The sequence below is a fragment of the Lissotriton helveticus genome, chromosome 9, assembly GCF_964261635.1.
Source record: "Lissotriton helveticus chromosome 9, aLisHel1.1, whole genome shotgun sequence".
Lineage (NCBI taxonomy): Eukaryota > Metazoa > Chordata > Amphibia > Caudata > Salamandridae > Lissotriton > Lissotriton helveticus.
The window spans coordinates 240,486,723-240,500,766 of NC_136070.1; the positions used below are offsets into that span (position 1 = coordinate 240,486,723).

The window sequence follows — 14,044 nt, forward strand, 5'->3', positions numbered from 1 at the left end:
CAAAAGGGACATTGCATTATGAAGAAATTGTATTATTTGTCGACTCGCTAGCACTCACGTTAACAACAAACGTTCGACATTTGTTCTAGTCAGAGACACTACAAGCATTTTTGCCAATCTAGAGGAACTAGCAGGGATAATATGTGGCTTAGCGGCCAGAGCTGCCGCCTTTGAACTAGGGAACGAGCCGAGGTTCGAGTCCCGCATCCAGTGATGTGATGCGGATCTCTTCATTTCCCCGTGCCTTAAAACAGAGAGAATATGACTTTGTAGAATGTATGTCATTTGTTGGCCGTGCATAGCGGTCAGATGCCTCTGCGTCAAGTTTTGCCTGTTATATCTTCACTCGGACACGGACGGCGGGAGGTGGGCGGGAGAGGACACGGACGGCGGGAGGGGGGCGGGTTTTCAGTCGGGTGAACAATAAGATGTTGAGCTATTATCGACTTCGACCAAAAGGGAAATTGCATTATGAAGAAATTGTATTATTTCTCGACTCGCTAGCACTCACGTTAACAACAAACGTTCGACATTTGTTCTAGTCAGAGACACTACAAGCATTTTTGCCAATCTAGAGGAACTAGCAGGGATAATATGTGGCTTAGCGGCCAGAGCTGCCGCCTTTGAACTAGGGAACGAGCCGAGGTTCGAGTCCCGCATCCAGTGATGTGATGCGGATCTCTTCATTTCCCCGTGCCTTAAAACAGAGAGAATATGACTTTGTAGAATGTATGTAATTTGTTGGCCGTGCATAGCGGTCAGATGCCTCTGCGTCAAGTTTTGCCTGTTATATCTTCACTCGGACACGGACGGCGGGAGGGGGGCGGGAGAGGACACGGACGGCGGGAGGGGGGCGGGAACGTGCACAGGACAGCGAGGGGGCGGGAATGGCGCACGGGGGGGGAGGTGGGGGGAAGGATCACGGCTCACGCACATTTCGAAACAAAATGCTCCTTACCTGATCGCCTCGTGGGAACTCGAATCTTGCAGCCAACTCCAACAACAGACACTTAGCAAAAGAAGAAAACAGGCGGACTCCAAAAAAAAAAATTACACACACCCACCACCGTGATGACGAACAGAAGTGGGTGGAGAGGGAAAAAATGTCGGGAACGCCCCCGAATCTGGTCCGGCCTTGACGGACAGATCTCTGTTCCAATGGCTAGCCTCCATTTATGGAGCTAGCCAATGGGACAGGGGGGCGTATTCCAGAGTCCTTACTGAAATCAAGAGATTTCTCTGGAGGCGGAGCTTACGCTCCGTTCTCCAGGCGAAACCTAAAAACGACATAATTAATACATGCCATGCTATAAGAAGCTTCTATACACCTATGGTAAGGTTTACAAATATTCAAAATCAGAACTGATGGCTGCATGCTTGCTGGTAATTTTTGGGGTCGCCTAGGTGACCACAAACAAGTGGCCTCTGCAGACATCCGTCTACTTTCACTTTCATAGGCCCGCGGTGGCGGGTCCGAGGGGATAGATACTGCTCCCCCACCCTGCTGTAGCAGGTGCGGTGGCCACCCGGAAGTTACCCCAAGTTTGCGCTGCGCCCAGCCAGCCGCTCCTCACCCGGAGCCAGGCTCAGCTGCCGCCCCGCCCCAGCAGAGCTGGGAAGCCTCCGGCCATCTTCCACCGCCCACGGCCCCGGGCGCACAGCAAGAAGAGGGGGAGGTCGGTGCCCGCAGCGGTACCTGCGCTCCCCGGGGTGCGCCTTCACGGAAGAACACACGGGAGAAGGGGCTGGGAGAGACACACCTGTGGGCGATGCACACATCCGCTCTGGAGCAGGAAGCAGCCAGAACAGGGATAAGAGGGAGCGTCCCCCGACCCCGGGCCGGGCTCAGCGAGTGGAAGGGCAGGGACGGCAGGGAGGACGGCGCAGGCAGAGCCGAAACTTTCTCCACTTTCCGCTCCCATGCAGGCCTGGGAGCAGGGCCTCCGGAGGTGTCCGCGTTGCCGCTTCGCTTCTGCTGCTGGGACAGGGGTCCGTGCCCACCTGTCGCCCTCTGCTCGGGTCTCAGGAGGCACTGTTCTATCACCCAGCGCCAGGAAACTTACGGTGACAGAGCGCTATACAAAACTCCCTTAAGATAAGATAAGATAAGATCTCCCTCTCAGATTGCTGACTCCAGCTACGGAGATCAGATCTTGAAGCACTAGAAAGCGAGGTTGAAGAAATCTGTCTTTTAGCCCCGTCCCTTTCAGACTGGGCTCCCGGACTTCCTGCTGACTTAAAAGGTTTCTTATCTTGTTTATGGGGCCATCTGGACCCATAAAGAAGATAATAAGGTTTTTACACCAGCAGTAAGTCTAGGATGGGGCTAAAAGAGAAATGGCTGGCCCCCGTTTAGGAGGCCAGCCAATGGAGAAGAGGGGCGGGGCTTAACCTCGCTAGAGAAACTCACTCTATCCCGTTAAGTCTCGCCAGCTCGACTGCGCATGTGCGCAGTCTCTCGCAGGCGGAGACCTAAAAAGCAAGAGGAGGTGATGGAATTGCTCTGACCTTCAATAGACAGCTTATTGTCAAAAAGAACCCCAATGTTTTTCACTTTTGTGACTGTGGGGGAAGAGTACCAAGATCCTGAGGCCACTGGGAAACGGGAGGGGGGCATTGGGACATGTTTCTGCCAAATAACAGAACCTCAGTTTTAGTAGATTTCAACTTCAAGCAGTTGTCATTCATCCATCTACCAATTAGAAGCATACAGTTGTGTAATATAAAGGGTGGTGGCCTTCGTGTTAGTGGACACTGACACCACAATCTGGGAGTCATCGTCCTATGACACCAGCGAGAAACCAGATGATTTAATCAGACTGGCCAGTGGAGTTACATAGAGGTTAAAAAGAGTGGGGCTCAATGAAGAGCCTTGTGGAACCCCACATGACAGTAAAAAGGAGGGTGAAATGAAGTCCTCCAATGTGACAAATTGCTCATGATTTCAGAAGTAAGAGAACTCTGTCCCTTAATTCCAATGGAAAAAAGACGATAAGTAGGTCGCAATTGACTGTGTTGAATGCTGAAAGGATGTATAAAAAAATCAAAGCAGCATTCCCTCCAGCACCGAGAGTCTATCTGATTTCCTCTGAGGCCGTGATCAAAGCCAATTCAGTACTGTGTTGATTTCTAATTCCAAACTGGGTTTGATCTAGAAGATGGTTATCATTGATAAAAGAAGTTGGTTCCAAGTTGATGGCTCTCTTGACGATTTTTGCCGGGAAGGGAAGTCACAAGGTTGGCCGCTAGTTGTTAGGATCTGCGGCATCTAGGTTGGGCTTCTTAAGAAGAGGAAGGATGGAGGCTTTTTTCCACTCTTTATGGAAATAACCGGTACTGAGCAACTTGTTAAAGATGTCCACAAAATGAACCGCAGTGATCTCCGGTACTAAGTGCATGATCTTAGGAGGGCAAAGGAGCCTGATTTTATTTTGCTTAGTAAGCCTTGTATTTGTTTCAAAGATAATGGGGAGAAGGTCACCCGCCAAGTAGGATTGGCCACTAATGGAGAGCCAACAGTGGGACTGGAGAGAAGGTCAGCTAAGCAATCTGAAGAGGCATCTTCATAAGGAGATTTTTCCAATCTTTCCACTGAATCTAAATTGCCTGCAGAAACCCCTTCAGCCGAAGAACAGGGAGGAAAAGATGTTAAAGACTGTTTAGCCTTGGCTTGGAAAAACGATGCTAAGGTATTGCAGAACAATTGATTGACCATATTATTTTTGGTTTCTGGGAGCTTTGACAGTTTCTTTACAGTTCCAAACAGCTCCTTAGGGAGTTCTTTGTAGAATCAATTTTAGAAGTAAAATAACTAACTTTTTCCTTATGAATCATTTCTTTATAGGCATGGATGGTAAGTTCACAAATTTCTTTCTCTTTAGGGTCAAGTTAGTTCTTGTTAGATCTAACAGCCTTCCTCCATTTTCATGTACTCGCTTTTGCTGGCTTCAGGACTCTGAACACTTTACCACTGCTCAGTGCTAAAGTGCGTGTGCTCTCTCCCCTAAATATTATAACATTGGCTCCTTCCCAATTGGCATATTTAATCTACATATAAGTCCCTAGTAACGTACACTAAATGTGCCCAGGGCCTATAACCTAATGCTACTAGTGGGCCCGGTGCACTGATTGTGCCACTCACATAAGTAGGCCCATAACCATGTCTCAGGCCGTCATTGCAGGGCCTGTGTGTGCAGTTTACTGCCACTTCGACTTGGCATTATAAACTACTTGCCAAGCCTTAAGCTCCCCTTTTATTACAAATATCAACCCAACGGAAGGCCCTAGGTAACCCAATGGGGAGGGTGCTATGCAAGTAAAAAGTCGGACATGTACTTTTATGTTTTACCTTTCCTGGAAAGGACTATTAGCTACATTCCTTTTTCACTGCTGTGAGGCCTACTCCTTTCATAGGCTGGCGTTGGGAATTCCTTCAAATACCTTTAAGCTGTAATTCTTGATCAGAAAGGAGTAGCTTTTTCATGTTACATATCTTTGTAATGGTAATGATAAATCCTCTTTACCAGTAAAGTCGTATTTAACATTACTATTTTAATAATGCCACTTTTAGAAAGTAAAGAAAGCACCTAGAACAATTGCTCCAGGCAGTGTGCACTACTATTTCCCAAGTTGGGAGTAAACAATAATTCTACATGAAAGACACTTGGTTGGAACCCTATATTCATCTTTAGCAGTGTGTTGAGCACATTTGTGTAGTATTCTGAAATGGGGTCAGACGGTTTCGAATTGGCCGCCGGTTTGAATCACTGCCATTACAGCAGTGGGTTGAATATGAATAACAATGAGATACCCCTGACGAAATGCTAATGTTCTAGCCCAAAATAGATTGGGATACACCTAAAGCTAGTTTTTGAAGAATGAAGAATGATTAGACTAGCTGACAAATGGAAATTAATTCACAAGAATAACGTCTTTGAAATTAAAGCAACTTGATCAGACTGCTTCTACGCGCTTTATATTGTACATGATTTTTTTTTGCACAATGATGTTTATGGTTGGTTGACATATTACTAAATTGTTGAAGTTCATCTATGCATGTTAGAATTATTGTTTACTCCAACTTAGGAAATAGTAGTGCACACTGTGTCTGGAGCAATTGTTCTAGGTACTTTCTTTACTTCAAACCGGGCACGAGGGTGAAGCCCCCACACGGAGTGCACACAAAACGTAGCAAACCAGTTTACTATTGTTTACATTAGAGTATCAATTACACTATATTAGAGTGCAACATAACGTTTCATTTTCACTTTTAGAAAGTGGACATTTCTCTGTTCTTACTGCTAATGTGCCTTACAGCATGTCTCTAATACACGTCTGGGTTAGGTGATGGTTCCCTTTGTGCATTCCTTCCTTCTAGACAGCCACAGACACAGGAAGCGCTGGTTGTGATTTAGCGCCCATCTGTATTTATCTGCCATCTGATGGGTCTTCCTGGGCAGATGGGCGGAAGGGGCTCACCCTGACCCCACAGAAAGGATTGATAACCCCCATGGGTATTTTGGATCGAGGGCTGGATTTAAAGGGAGACTGGTGCACTTCAAAACCACTCTTTGAAGTTTCCCTCACATTAAAGGCACCTTTAGGTAGAAGTATATAGGTTTCACCCCTACATATATATGCATCTTGACACAGGACACAACTAGACTTCTTTTCTTGTTACCCTACTGCCTGTTGCTCTCTGACTCTGCTGGAAGGCGAGCTGGACTCTTCCTTCCCTCCAAAGTGATCTCCAAGGGCTTGTTAGACTGCCTCCTGTTTCTGAAGTTTCAGGGACACAAAATAGTTCTGCAGTTTTGCTGGTGCTGCAGAACTCTGCCTTCTGTGAGTCTTACCCTTGCCTGAGGTGCCCCTTCCAAGTTCTGGGCTCCCAAGAGAATTATTCATTGGAGGAGAAGTTTTGCCATAGATTCAGGGACAGCCAGAAGCCTCCCCAACCAGTCATGGGTAGATTACTCCAGTAAGGCACTGAATGGCTGGGTGAGGGGCAGCAAAGTAAATATTATAATGGGTTGTACAATTTGATCCTGAGAGAGCACATGCTCAGTATTTGCTTTACAGAGTTGCGGCAGCAACTAGTGGACAGTGAGCTGACTGTTCCCAGGAAGCTTCCTGAGGAGGCAGACCTCTGGGCTATCACCAGAGTGTCCAAAAAGGTATCTGGGGGTACACCTACAAAGGTGGTCAGGGTTCTCAACAGAAGAGAGAGGGGGAAGAAATGCCTAAAAATAAGGAGTTCTCAAAAGGCCCCCAAAATAATCCCCAAGAGGATAGTGCTAATCAGGACCAGCCTGATCCAAAGAAAAAGAATGGTTTCTTAGGCCATAAGTCAGGGAGGTTTGTCCCCCAACGTGCTACAAATATGTGCACGTACAAGGCGATTTCAAATGTCCCAAGAGGGCACAACCCCCTACTAGTGAGCCAACACCAGGATTGGTGTGTGTGGTGCTTGGGGAGGAGATGGACCCAGTCAGTTTTAGGATCAAATCTTTTTATTGGCATACCAGAAGAGAGATCACATACACAGCAAGCCGCCTACAACCCACACCGGCCCGCGCGAAGTTTAGTTGCATACAGGCAAACAGAGCCAAACATATCAATCTGTGCAGTCGCAATGTATTCACGGTAATACACAGCATGTCGTCTACAACCCAATATGAGCTGGCCGCGCTTTAGGGGACAAGGGATTGGGGCCAGACTAAGTTTGTTCAGAAGTGCAATGCCCTTTGTGGTCTTCTTTGTCTCAATGAGGCCTCCGCGTGGTGTCACTGAATGTAGTAAGGTGTTTGCATGCCAAAGAATAACAGTGAAAACGCGAAAAGAAAACTAACCCAAATTGAACTGACTCCCCCTTCCACCCTCACCCCTTTCCCAATCTGACCAGACCATTCTAAGAGTGTGACCCAGTCAGTTTTTTTTTTTAAACATATTTTATTTGTCAAATTGCGCATACATCGCAGGGCTCTGCACACCAGAGACATCTGCAGAATCAAGCCAGACACTACCACGGGATCAATCGACGTTTGTGAGTGGAATCAAAATGCAAAACAAAAGCATACCAAATAATACAGAACCCCTCCCTCGCCCCTCCTCCCGAAGTCGCACCGAGTCAGCATAGTCCTGTCCACAGCCTTTATACAGAGCAAAGTAGTTCTAGCATGATAGTACACACCCCCTGCCCCCCCACCCCAACACCTCCACTGACCCCATATGCACCGGAAATTATCCCAATGTATGAGCCTCTACAACAGCTGGGGGCTATAGCCACAGACCCCGGTAATCCACCCATCTTTTCCATATTTTGTAGTGCTTGCATGGCATCCCCTGGCTACAAAAATAGGCTGTTCTAGCCCCATACAAAAGTCCAAGCCATTCTTCCATGCAGCCACCGAGGGGGCTCGCGGCGCCTTCCACGCCTGGCGATATCTTGCTTCACCAATGTGAGGCCCAGTTGCATTAGATGTCGTTTGTAGACATAACCCCCTATTCCCTCCATAACGTGAAGTAGGGCCTGCCACGGTGTACGTGGGAGCTCCCACCCCAGGACCACCGAGAGGCAGGAAAACACCCCTCTCCAAAAACGATCTAGGGAAAGGCCCTGCCAGATAGTATGTATGAAAGTGCCCTCCTCCAGACCACATCGAAGACATTCCGAGGAGGCAATCCACCCCGCTCGCCACAGTCGAGCCCGGGTAAAATAGACCCTGTGCAGATACTTAAACTGGACGAGGCGAAGGCGCATCGCCATGGCCGCTCCCTGTGGGGCTGCCAAGGCCTCCATCCAGTCCTCCTCCTCCAGCATGCCCACATCCTCCTCCCAGTCCCCCCGAAGCCTCTGGAGTGTGGGGGAGCAATGAGTAACTAGGGATTGATAGATCCGGGAAATCTTCTTTGTCTCCAGATCCCCCATAAAGACTTTCGCTTCCAGCGGACCCAGTCAGTTTTGAGGAACAGGCAGAGAGGACACTAGTTTCCCTAGGGATTAGAAAAATTGTGGCTAGAGGCTACGTGCCTTCTAATACTTCGCAGTATAGGCAGTAAGCCGCCATTAATGGGCAAGGATGGCTCTGGCTCCTTTCGGGGGGGGGGGGGGTCTCAGGTACTCTGAAAGTTGCTGTGAGCCCTCCAATGCCTGTAGATTGTCTGTTAGCGAATGTCCTGGAGCACAATACCTGGAGGAAGGTAGAGCTCGGGTCTCATTTGGAAATGATGGGATTGCCTGGATGGGTCTGTATGACCACACAGTCCTTTGCTTCCCGGGAACTGGGTCAAGGGTGTCTGGAGCCTGGAACAATGGCCCAAACAACCGCCACGGTGAGGGGCAAGGGGCACATAAAACCGGTCCGTGACGTTTCCGCTGTAGAGGTTGGCGGGGTCACTGAGGAAGAGGCTCCTGAGCCAACCAGGGTGGGCATTACTGCCCTAGGTGACCTGCCTGTGTTGCTGGTTGGCAAGTTGAGGGTGGGCCCACTAGGGAGGAATGCTGCAAAGCACCGAAAGAGTGTCCCCCTTTTAAGTGCTTGAGGAGGCAGGCCTCAGCCCATGCAGCAGGTGAAGCCTCTGGGGATCACTTAATCTACTGGGAGAATTATCTCCTCTACAGCGAGCCTAAGGTTCCGTGTACTTGGACAGCACGTGTGCTGGTAGTCTCCCAGTGTTACTGAACCTTCCTACTGGGTTAGACTTATGACACATTCCTGGCAGGACATTTAGGGCAAGACAAGACCTTCGCCAGGCTTGTCTTCCACTTCTGTTGGCCCAGAATGAAGACAGCCTCAGATGCAGTCTGCAGGGCCTTTCCCACCTGCCAGGCCAGTGGGAAGTCAGCGAAAAAGAACAAAGCTCCCCTAATCCCACTTCCTGTTGTTGGCACCCCCTTTGAGAGGGTGGGCATCGATGTCATTGGTCCCTTACACCCCAAAATAGCCCTATGCAACAGGTTTATACTGGTCTTAGTGGACCGTGCCACCCACTACCCAGATGCAAGCCCTCTGGGTACAGTGACTGCACATGTGGTAACTAGCACTCTGATGGGGATCTTTACCCATGTGGGATCCCCAAAGAGAAAGTGTCTGACCGAGGCACTAACTTCATGTCTGCGTACATGAAGTCCATATGGGATGAGTGTGGTGTGACTTATAAGTTCACCATATCCTATCAGCCCCAAACCAACAGTCTAGTTGAAAGGTTCAACACACCTTAAAGGGCATGATTGCAGGCCTACCTGAGGCGTAAGTGGGCTGTCCTCTTGCCGTGCCTTCTCTTTGCTCACAGGGAGGTGCCACAGAAAGGAGTAGGGTTTAGCCCCTTTGAACTCCTCTATGGCCACCCTGTTAGGGGACCTCTGAGCATTGTTAGGAAGAGGTGGGAAAAAGCGCCCAGGATGTGGACCGCTGCATGCTGGCCCTCCGAAACCAGATGAACTTTTTCTGGATGAAGGTCAAGAGCAATCTTGTGGCCAGCCAGGAAGTAATGAAATGCTGGTATCACCAAAAGGCCACTCTGGTAGAGTTTCAACCTGGCCAGAAAGTATAGGCCATGGAGCCTGTAGAGCCCAGAGCTCTCCAGGACTGCTTAACTGGCCCATACAAAGTCAAGGAGCGTAAGGGGGGCACCTACTTGGCGGACCTCCAGACCCTTAGAAATCTCCTAAGGGTTCTCCATGTCAACAGACTAAAGCCTTACTTTGATAGGTCTGAAGTGATCATGCTCCTTGTGACCATGAGGGCATGGAGGAGGAGAGTCAACCTCTCCATGACCTCCTATCTGCATAGGAACACCTTCGGTGAGTGGAGGGTGTCAACCTCTGCATCACTGACCCCACAACAGCAAGGTGACTGCTACCAGTTGCTTGGACAGTTCACCTCACTGTTTTCCCTCAACCCTGGACTCACACACTGCATATCCACAATGTCGACACAGGAAACAGTCCCCCTGTAAAGAACAACATTTACAGGTTGTCAGACAGGGTGAGAGCCAAAATCAAGGAAGAAGTCTCCAATATGCGGGCTTTAGGGGTGATTGAGCCCTCTAACAGGCCCTGGTCCAGCCCCGTGGTGTTGGTGCCAAAGGCTGCCCCACCAGGTGCCAAACCAGACCTCTGGTTCTGTGTGGACTACAGAGGACTCAACTCAGCCACCAGGACTGATGCACACCCCAGAGCTGACAAGCACATTGACAGGCTGGGCGCAGCCAAATTCCTCATTTCTTTTGTTTTGATATTAGTGTACTGGTAGATTGCCTTGACTGAGGGGTCAAAAGAGAGGTCCGCATTTTCAAACCCAGAGGGACATTACCAATTCCGGGAGATGCCCTTTAGATTGAAGAATGCCCTTGCTACTTTCTGACGGCTGGTAACAGGGTCCTGGCGGGCAAGGAGACTTTCTGTGCCACCTACTTAAATGACATGGCCTTTTACAGTTCTAGCCGGGAAGAACACATGCATCACCTCCGTGTGGTGCTTTAAGCCCTGTAACAGGCCGGACTGACAAGGCAAGCGGGTGCCAGATTGGGCAGGGTTTAGTGTTATATTTGGGACATGTGGTAGGTGGAGGCAAGGTGCAGCCCCTTCAGGCCAAGATTGAAACCGTCATGGTCTGGGACCCACCTAAAACCCAAACTGAGGTGAGAGCATTCCTAGGCCTCACTGACTATTATCGCAGATTTGTTAAGGTCTTGGGCACAATGGTTGCCCTCATAATTGATTTGACATGTAAGAAGCAGCCCAGATTGGTGAACTGGCTAGAAGCTTGTCAAAAAGCCTTTGATTCTTTCTAGGAAGCCATGTGCACAGCACCTGATTTCTCCCAGGAATTCATTGTGCAGTTGGATGCTACAGAGAATGGCACAGAGGCAGTCTTAGCACAGCTGCATGAGGAGGGCCTAGACCAACCAGTTGCTTTTATTAGCAGGAGGGTACTTCCACTGGAACAGAGGTGGAGTGCCAGTGAAACAGAAATATATGCTGTGGTCTGGGCACTGAAGAAGCTGAGACCATACCTGTTAGGGACTCACTTCCGGGTTCAGACAGACAACATGCCCCTCAGATGGCTCATGGAGATGAGCGGTGAAACCCTAAACTCTTGAGGGGGTCCATCTCCTTATAGGGAATTTACTTTACAGTGGAGCATCGCCCAGCGACTGACCACGCCAATGCTGATGGTCTCTCAGTATTCTTCTGCCTTAATGAAGAGAGCTCCCAAGGGGTTGAAGGTATTGTTCTCCTCTTTCAGTTGAGGGGGGACACATGTTAGAACTGATAATCTTAGGGTGGTCTTCCCCCAACTTCTTGCCTGGCTCCCTCCATTTTTTTTGTACTCGCTTTTGCTGGTTTCAGAACTTTGCGCACGTTACCACTGCTAACCAGTGGTAAAGTGCTTGTGCACTCTCTCCTAAACATGGTGACATTGGCTTATACCCAATTGGCATATTTCATTTTCTTAAAGTTCCCAGTAAAGTGCACTACATGTGCGTAGGGCCTATAAATTAAATGGTGCTAGCGGGCCTGCAACACTGATTGTGCCACCCACATAAGTAGCCCCTTAACCATCTATAAAGGAATACGAAGATAAGGAAGACGGTGGGAGGGGGAGGAATATGATGACACTGTGTTAATCCTGTCTATAAGCCTTGCTGTTATAATACAAAAGCCCAATAAAGTTGTTTAAAAAAAATAGTAGCCCATTAACTATGTCTCAGGCTGGACTCTGCCTTCCCTCCAAAGTGATCGCCAAGGGCTTGTTAGATTGCCTCCTGTTTCTGCTGGTGATGCTGGACTCTGCCTTCTGTAAGTCCTACCCTTGCCTGAGGTGCCCCCTCCAAGTGGGTTCTGTAGCTGAGTTTCTGCCATATCTGACGCGAAGCAGCGCAAATCCCCGCAAAGTCTAGCCACATAGCTGACAGCTCTCGGACCGACGCCGGTTGACGCAAAGCCTCGCCGCGCAGACTGCGCTGCAGGATCTAAGCTACTGTGTTCAGCGGTCCCAAGTGGCTCCCTGTAGCCGGCCTGCGATCCATCGCGGTCGACCTGAACTTTGGAATTGCACCTGTCCCTTGCGACCTGAAGTAACCTTTTTAGCGTTACCTGCTTCTAAGTTAAGCCTTCCTGCTCTGTGCCAAGCTACCTGAGGGTGAGCACAGGATAATTTGGGATTGTGTTGCGACTTATCCTGTCTAGGATTGTGGGACCTACTTGGGCATGGTGCATACCTCTACCAACTGGAGACCCAAGTTCTAACAGTTCTCTTCTTTCGTTTGTGCTTGTGGCACTGTTTCTTTTGAAGCCTACACATTTCAATGAACCAGGGCTCGGAAGGGGTGGCTCTGAGCTTTGGTACATTTTCGGTGGAACCAGTTTGTTAAGGATAGAGTCTACCCATAGATGGTAGTTGCTGGCGGCAGAATCCAAGTCAGTGGAGGCTATAGGCAGGGTCCCAACTAGTGTTGTATTTAACATGTTGGTGCTGAGCCTAATAGGATCTCATAAAGGGCTTCTACAACCATACATCTGCACTTATTCTGCATCAAGATCATAAATCTGGCTTGTTCCTATGCCCTTGAGAACAAGTTGAAAGGCCCTATTTCTTGAAAAGGTTAGCTCGGTAAATTATTTGATTGTCCTCACTGTTGGCCCGACACACGCAAGTGTTTTACGTTATTCAATAAAGTCCCATCACTTGAGGGTGAAGTCTCCATCCATCCTTGTGGCAACATACCATAGTGAGCCCCTCCCTAACCTGACCAAGGAAAATAGTTATGTGGCTCCTGAAAGGGAGTGACACTTCGCATCTGATTTGGCACCTGTTGATTAGGAGTGTAGAGAAGCACTGAAGTAGTTTGCTGGACTTTTGTCCCTTACCTGGAGCTAACACCCATCTGCGCCCATAAAAGTGATTCTGAGGGCTCTCTTCCCGTGAAGAGAAAAGTTTGCAGAAGGTTTGGTCAATGATAGGATGCTCAACTTAGTTCCACAGGTCGGGACAAACAACAACCTTTTTTGTGTAGTCTCAATTTACTGAATCGCCCCATAATAACAATACCAAGATGCTGAACTTGAAAGTCACTGAAAACTTCCGAGTCAATGGGTGATCTGATCGTGTTGGTTCAAAGGGTAGGGCCTAATCCACTGCATTTTTGTGAACTCTATTGATTCATTCAATTTCGAGAATAGACGATTTTGTGGAGAGGCTGGGACATTCATAGTTTCTGAGCACATTTGCTCTCAGCAGAACGTAATGGAATATTGCACTGACATCTCACTCAAGGGCGAAAATGGCATTCTGCCCGAGAGACCGAGCTGTATATCCAAAGTGAAACGAGCCTACTCTCGCTTCACCAGGTTATGCAGTGAATAATGTTTGGTGGGAACTGATTCATCGTGCAATTACACATGCATTTTTGCCTGTACCTCTGGGAGAGGTATCTCCTGACCTATTCATTAAGTCACTGCAGCATCTCATTAATACAGACATTCCTCATGAGCGTGAAGTGCCATTGTCCTAAATCGAGAACATATCCAAATTATTATTCTCTTTTCTTTTGATAACAGGTTACTGCAATATATGTGATTCTTCAACAGAACTCCTTTTTATACGGTGAACCTTTTGGAATGACTTCCTCTTCTCAGCTTCTTCCAAGGTGCAGCCTTAAGTCTACTGCAATGCAAACTCTTTATGATGTGCATCTTTTGTGTTGCTTGAGAGTTGGATATCATTGATGAAGTAATTTGGTATGCTTTTTGAAATACATGTGCAGTCAAGAACAGAGTACTGTGGTCGTTCTGCAAACCATATCTGGGAAGTTGTAGAGATTTTGAGGTTTTGTATCAATATTTGGCCAGGATCTGCAGGTTGTAATTGCCGTCATTTGGTTTTAGCTTTGTCTTGCTGGGCAGTTGCGCCTAACAAAGGGGTCATCTTGAATCCACCTAACATGACCTTCAGCTTTAGTCAACAAGCTCTGAAAACAGTCCTCGTCAAGCCTAAACATGTCAGTACTCTGGGCTTCCTGTGTTTCTTAAGAAATGCTT

General features: G+C 48.3%; 1 protein-coding gene across 3 annotated transcripts in view; it reads left to right on the top strand.

Moving 5' to 3' along the window:
- LOC144781146 (protein-L-isoaspartate(D-aspartate) O-methyltransferase-like) overlaps positions 1 to 14,044 on the top strand; it is a 274,370-nt gene that overhangs the window by 33,941 nt on the left and 226,385 nt on the right. The window contains exon 2 of one of the 3 annotated variants that reach the window (XM_078659813.1): positions 13,565 to 13,653. The exons of the other annotated variants lie outside the window; for them this stretch is intronic. The gene's annotated coding sequence lies outside the window, so the exon portion shown is untranslated. The remainder of the gene's footprint in view (positions 1 to 13,564; positions 13,654 to 14,044) is intronic. 3 annotated transcript variants of the gene reach the window in all.